The 7,510-nt window shown below is 39.8% G+C and overlaps 1 long non-coding RNA gene across 1 annotated transcript; it reads left to right on the top strand.

Annotated features, from left to right (window-relative positions):
* Window positions 1-4,848: 4,848 nt before the first annotated feature.
* LOC129684213 (uncharacterized) lies at window positions 4,849-6,020 on the top strand. Its single transcript, XR_008721295.1, has 2 exons — window positions 4,849-4,925; window positions 5,750-6,020. It is a non-coding gene; the product is annotated as an uncharacterized LOC129684213 (long non-coding RNA).
* The last annotated feature ends 1,490 nt before the right edge of the window (window positions 6,021-7,510 follow it).

Here is a 7,510-nt window from a genome sequence, read left to right as displayed (position 1 = left end):
AAAAGATTCTCAGCTTCATATGGAGAAACAAAAACCCAGAATCTCCAAAACGATCCTGTACAACAACAGATCATCTGGAGGTATCTCCATCCCCGATCTCAAGATGTACTACAGGGCAACAGTAATAAAAAACTGCATGGTATTAGCATAGAAACAGAAAGGAGGATCAATGGAACTGCATAGAAGACCCAGAAATAAACCCACACACCTATGCATATTTGACAAAGAAGCCAAATCCATTCAATGGAAAAAAGACAGCATCTTCAACAAATGGTGCTGGACCAACTGGATGTCTACATGCAGAAAAATGAAAATAGATCCATATTTATCACCCTGCACAAAACTTAAGTCAAAGTGGATCAAGGACCTCAACATAAAACCAGATACTCTAAATCAGTTGGAAAAAAAAGTGGGGAACAGCCTAGAACTCATTGGCACAGGAGAAAACTTCCTGAACAGAACACCAACAGCACAGGCTCTAAGAGCAACAATCAATAGATGGGACCTTATGAAACTGAAAAGCTTCTGTAAAGCAAAAGACACCATCATCAAAACAAAGTGACTGCCTACAGATTGGGAAAGAATCTTCACCAACCCTTTATCTGACAGAGGGCTAATATCCAGTATATATAAAGAACTAAAGAAGCAGAAAAGCAACAAACCAAGTAATCCAATTAAAAAATGGGGAACAGAGCTAAACAGAGAATTCTCGATAGAGGAACATCGAATGGCAGAGAAACACTTAAAGAAATGCTCAACCTCATTAGCCATTAGGGAAATGCAAATCTAAACGACCCTGAGATTTCACCTTACACCTTGGCCATCAGAATGGCCAAGATCAAAAACTCAAGTGACAACACATGCTGGAGAGGTTGTGGTGAAAGGGGAACCTTCCTCCATTGCTGGTGGGAATGTAAACTTGTACAACCACTTTGGAAGTCAACCTGGTGCTTTCTCAGACAATTAGGAGTAGTGCTACCTCAAGACCCAGCTATACCACTCCTAGGTATATACCCAAAATATGCTCAAGTACACAACAAGGAAATTTGTTCAACCATGTTTGTAGCAGCTTTATTTGTAATATCCAGAACCTGGAAACAACCCAGATGTCCATCAATGTAGGAATGGGTACAGAAATTGTGCTATTTTTACACAGTGGAATACTACTCAGCAATCAAAAATGAGAAAATCATGAAATTTGCAGGCAAATGGTGGGATCTAGAAAAGATCATTCTGAGTGAAGTATCCCAGAAGGAGAAAGACAAACATGGTATATACTCGCTTATATAGACCTACAAGATGTGATAAACATAATGAAATCTACACACCTAAAGAAAATAATCAAGAAAGCGGACACGGGTGAAGATGATCAATCCTCATTTAGAAAGACAAATGGGATGCACATTGAACGTATGACAGGAGTCTACCGCAAAAGGCATATGAAAGGCTCTACCTAGCAGTGTTTCAAAGCAGACACTAAGACTCATAACCAAACCCTCGGCAGAGTGCAGGGAATCATATGAAAGAAGGGGAGTTAGTATCATATGGAAAGGATAGGAGCTCTACAAGGACCAAATATATCTGGGCACAGGGTCTTTTCTGAGACTGACACTCAATTTTCTCTCCATTTAATTTGACGTTGGTTCTCACCTTGTTGTATAGTACCTTTATTACGTTTATGACTGAGAGAGAAATTAGGAAAACAACACCCTTCACAATAACCACAAATAACATAAACTACCTTAGTGTGACTCTAAACAAGCAAGTGAAAGATCTGTAAGAAAAAAACTTCAAGTCTCTGAAGAAAGAAATTGAAGAAGATCTCAGAAGATGGGAAGACCTCCCATGCTCCTGGATCAGTAGGATTAAGATAGTAAAAATGGCCATCTTACCAAAAGCAAGCCACAAATTCACTACAATTCCTATCAAAATTCAACACAATTCTTTATAGACCTTGAAAGAATAATTCTCAACTTTAGATGGAAAAACAAAGGAACAAACAAACAAACAAAACCAGAATAGCTAAGAGAATGCCCTACAATAAAAAAAGATCTAGGGATAACACCATCCCTGATTTCCAGGTGTACTAAAGAGCAATAATAATTTAAAAAGGCATGATATTGGCATAGAAACAGGTAGGTTGATCAATAAAATTGAATCATGGGCCCAGAGATAAACCCATATCCCTCCAGACACTTGATTTTTTTTTACAAAGAAACCAAAACCATCCAATGGAAAAAAAAAGACAGCATTTTCAGCAAATGGTGCTGATCTGCATGTAGAAGAATGCAAATAGATCCATATTTATCACCCTGCACAAAATTCAAATACAAGTAGATTAAAGACCACATCATAAAATCATAGGCACTGCATCTAATAGGAGAGAAAGTGGGGAAGAGCCTTGAACTCATTGACACAGGAGCTAACTTCCTGAACAGAACACCAAAAGCTCAGGCTCTAAGATCAACAATCAATAAGTTGGACCTTATGAAACTGAAAAACTTCTGTAAGGCAAAGGACACTGTCAATAGAACAAAATGACAGCCTATAGAGTGTGTAAAGATCTTCAACAACCCTACATCCGACAGAGCACTCATATCCCAGATATATAAAGAATTCAAGAAAGTAGATACCTACAAACCAAATAATCAAATTTAAAAATGGGGTATAGACTTAAACAGGGAATTCTCAACAGAGAAATCTTGAACAGCCAAAAACCACTTAACGTTCAGTGTCCTTAGTCATCAGGGAAACAGATCGAACAGTACTCTGAGATTCTATCTTATACCAGTAAAGATGGCTATGATTAAAAACTCAAGCAACAGCATATGTTGGCAAGGATTTGGAGAAAGGGAAACACTCTTCCATTGCTGATGGGAGTGCAGCCACTGTGGAAATTAATATAGCACTTCCTCAGAAAATATAAAATAGTTTTACCTCAAGACCCAGCTATACCTCTCCTGGGCATATACCCAAAGATGCTCCACTGTACCATAATGTCACTTACTCAACTATGTTCGTAGCAGCTTTATTCATAATAGCCAGAAACTAGAGACAATGTAGATGTCTCTCAGCTGAAGAACTGATAAAGAAAATGTGGTACTTTTACACAATGGAGAACAACTCCATTAAAAAAAAAAAAAAAAAAACGGCCATCTTGAAATTTGCAGAAAACTGGATGGAACTAAGAAAAAAAAATACCATCCTGAGTGAGGTAACTCAAACACAAAAAGACATGCAAATTATGTACTCACTATAAGTGGATGTTAGCCATAAAATATAGAATAACCGTGCTACAAGCCATAGACCCAAAGAAGCTAAGTGACGAGGAGGGCCCAAGGGAGGATGCTGGAATCTTACCCAGAAGGAAAAATAAAATAGATATTAGAAGTGGATGGATAGAAGGAACTGTGTAGGAGAAGGGTCTGGGGAGAAGTAGTGGGGATTAGGAATAGGGTGAATGGGGGAGATAGGACAATGTGATAGAAGAGAAATCAGAGGTGGGGGTGTCCCTGTGATTTGCCAGAGGTCTGGGATAGGGGAGGCTCCAGAAAGTCTATGCAGGCCACTTTAGCTGAGGCTCCTCAAAGCAGTGACTATGGAGCCTGAAGTGGCCACCTCCTCTAGCCAGGCAGAACTTCAAGTTGAGGGTTAAGGACATCCAATATATCTTGCTGCCAAAATGTACAAGTACAAAGATGGAGCAAAGACTGAGGGAATGGCCCCAATGACTGGCCCTACTTGAGACCCATCCCATGGTAGAAAATTAATCTGTGACATTATTAATGTTAATCTCCTCTGCTTATAGACAGGGGCCTAGCATAACTCCTCCAAGAGGCTTCACCCAGCTTCTGTTGGAAACAAATGCAGAGATCAACAGCCAAACATACAGAGTTCAGGGAGTTTTATGGAAGATGTGGGGGACCAATTGAGGGAGTCAGAGGGGTCAAGGACTCCACAAGAAGACCTACAAAGTCAACTGGGCTGGGCCCATGGTGGCTCACAAAGACTGAACTACCAACCAAAAAGTATGCATAGACTTGTCCTAGGTCCCCTGCACATCTGTAGCAGATGTGCAGCTTGGTCTTCATGTGGTTCCCCCAGCTGTAGCAGGAGCCCTCTCTGACTCTGAGACTTCCCTTTGGATCCTGTTCCTCTAACTGGGCTGCCTTGTCTGGCCTTAGTGGAAGAGGATGCACCAAGTTTTACAGCGACTAAATGTGCCAGGGCATGTGGATAGCCATGGGAGACCTCCTCCTTCTCTGAGGAGAAGGGAGAATGGGAAGGGGTGTGAGAAGGTGGGCTAGGGGGAGAGTGAGCTGCAATCCAGGTGTAAAGTCAATAAACAAATAAGTCAGTGGAAGTAAATAAAATACAACTTAAATGTTACAAAAAGAAAAGACTGAGAAAACCTCCCAGTTCACTTAGTGGGTTTGGCGGCACACACCGATGACCACAGAACTATGGAAGTGGAGGCAGTAGGACCTGAAGTTCAAGGCCAAAGCAGGTTTAAGCTTAACCTGAGTTACATGAGACCCTGTGGCTAATAGCCTCTGCTCCCTAAAAGAAATCCTAGTCTTTGTCTTCTAGGGGGAAGAGGTCAGCCACATTGCAAGGCCACTGAATATACAAATGATGTATGCGGCTCCTGCCCTTCCATTATTGCCTGTTTATTCCTAAACCCCATTAGTGCTTTCTCATTTGATGGTACTATTTCTTTCTCCATGTCCCCTTTTTCATCCTCCAGCCACAATTCCCTTCTCTACCTCTGTTCTCTCAGAACTCTATGTTCATTGCCCTCATTTTTATTTTTTCTTTTATGACACAAGGGAAACCATGGAGAAGATCTGCGAGTTCCTAGGACAGTGTTGGAAATGTGTCAGCAGTCATTGCTCATCACTCTTCCTTTCTCAGAGACCTTAAAGGTAATCTTTTCATGGTGATGATGTGGGCTCCAAGCTCTGAAAAGTTCACTTGTTTTGGGAGATGATCTTGGGGTTGCAGATGGTCACACCCAATAACTTCAGTGGAAAATGAGAAAGTAGTCATGTTTCTATGAGACTTTATGAAGCTCCTTGTTTATAGACCTCAACTATAAAAAAAAAAAGTTTAATGCAGTAGACCAAAGACACATCTGATGTAATAACCACAGAATTTACATTAAGGGGTGGAAAAGATGTCAAAAAGGCTAATATTGCTTCCACAGAGAGTAGGACAAGAAGAAACCAGATAAGGGCTAAGAAAATTATTCTCTGGTGCTAAAATCTAATGGTATATTATGTTTTCGTTGCTTTAGGTTCATGGCCACTCTTCTTTCCGACTTGTCTCTCCTGGAATAGGAAGTTTCATGCTATCTATGTCTGTTCCACCTCTCTGCTGGGAACAGATTGTGGGTGTGGTTTTATAGCTCTGCAGTTAGGGAGTAACTTTGCCAGAATGAATCATACCTCAAGCCTCATCCAGGCCTGATTAAGTAATAAAAAATGAGATGAGACTAGGAGTTGAAGAAGGAAAACTACAGACACCAGATATATAACAATGAGTAAAAACATGAGTACGGATGAAGAAAGGAGAGTTATGGGTTTAATTTTCTTTTCCCCTTAACTTAAATGTGTCAGCCTTAACCTTCAGTCGGCATCAGTTCCAGAGTTTGAGTTTCAGATACTATGAATGTAAGGATATCAGGAGTTTACATAGAGACAATAAAGTTAAAGCAGTTACCTAAATTGTGCTTAATTCAATCCTCCAGGTGAGCTCACAACTGCATGTTGGGACTCAGACTGAAGCATAAGGACATGTCAGCACTCACTGCAGTAACAAAGGTATCTAAGGACCACAGCCTCTAGAAGAATACAGTGCTGTTGACAGACAACCTCAGACTCCTGGGCTTCAGACTGTGTGGACATAGAGATTTATGCAGAAGAACTGAAGGTCTCACCAAAGAATAGTGGCCCATTTTTTGTTTTCCTAGAATGAAATGAATCAGAATTTGACATAAAAGGCTGTTGTTAAAACCTCAAGGAATGAAGTGGCTTTCTTAATATGAAGGGTTATGGAAACCGCAAACAAAAGTTTTGGCTGAAACAAATTGGAGCAGATGCAATAGAATTTAAGATACAATTCCATGAGAACAATTGTCATTTCCTCTTTTCCAGGAAGATTCTTTAGGATGAAACCACACTTGGATTTAACCGTTTCCATTGCAGAAAGTGTTTTTTATGTAGCATGATAGGAGGAATTATACATACATACAAACATACATACATACATACATGCATGCATACATACATACATGCATACATACATACATACATGATAGTAAGAACAGTACCTATAATGTAATTCTATCAAAATACTTGATCTGACTTCATAACTCTTGTAATTTAATTATCCTAATGATTATATGTGGCATATAAATTTTGCAAATACTCTTGGGAATTATTTTCCTTTTACTAGTATGACACACAGCTAATAAGCCATGAGTTACACTGGAAACCAGGTCACTGATGGGGAAGACCATCTTCATTACCCACTTGCTTAACTGCTTTATTATAGAGGACTCTGAAATGGTATGTAAACACTTTTGAAAAAAGTGCACAAGGATAATCCTAGTCTTCACAATTCCTAATCAGTTCACAGTTCAGTGCCATTTTTGAATCAGCAAGATATGAGAAAATCAACGACTAATTCTTAAATCAATTTCATTATTTACCATAAGATAACTAGTTCCCTAAATCATAAAGCAATGAAAACCTGTGTTAAGTGTTAGACTGGCCGTAGAAAGAATTTTTAGATCTATTTTCCCTATCTTTTAATTACTCCTTCTTTTCCTCCTCCTCTTCTTCTTCTCAGAAGGTAAGTAAAATAATTTTTGTTGCCTCTGGATAGCTGCTTTGTGAGATCTACCTGGGAGACTCAATCATCCCTAGGTGGCATTTATCTGGTTTTAGGCTCCAAGCAATAATTTCCCACATACAATTGTAATCATTATAAATCTATGTTTGGATAGTGCAGGAAATGCAGACAGGAATGTTCATCCTTCTTCAGCCACTGTTAGCCACAGGATGATTGTAAGACAATGTCACAATTAAGGCATTTGTGGGTAAATATCTTCTGACAAACATCAGAAGCTCTAGCCCTAAATTACTTCATAGTGGGTGTTTCCTGGACACAGTGCTTATGTTGGGACATTAATCAATATCAGTGGTGTCTAAAGAAGACATTAATCAGAGACACTGAGGGAAGATGACCTGAGGACAGAGGGAGAAGCCTGCCATCTGCAGGACAAAAAGAAAAGCCTAGGAAGGTCTGGAGAACCTGCAGCATCCTGAATTATGAGCAATTCCTTTTCAACAAGAGTCAAGCCACCAGGTGTTAGGGTTATCCTGTCACCTGACACACAAGACTTGGGGAGACTTTTAGAAAGAAGGAATATAGAGGAATGTGTACCTGTGAGGTGCACAGGATTTTGACATAGATGGACTTAGAACGCCATGCGTGTACCTGCAAA

The sequence above is a fragment of the Psammomys obesus genome, unplaced genomic scaffold (assembly GCF_907164565.1).
Source record: "Psammomys obesus unplaced genomic scaffold, mPsaObe1.curated_primary_1811, whole genome shotgun sequence".
NCBI classification, from domain to species: domain Eukaryota; kingdom Metazoa; phylum Chordata; class Mammalia; order Rodentia; family Muridae; genus Psammomys; species Psammomys obesus.
Note: the sequence above shows the minus strand (reverse complement) of the source record. Positions and strands in the feature narration are given on the sequence as shown.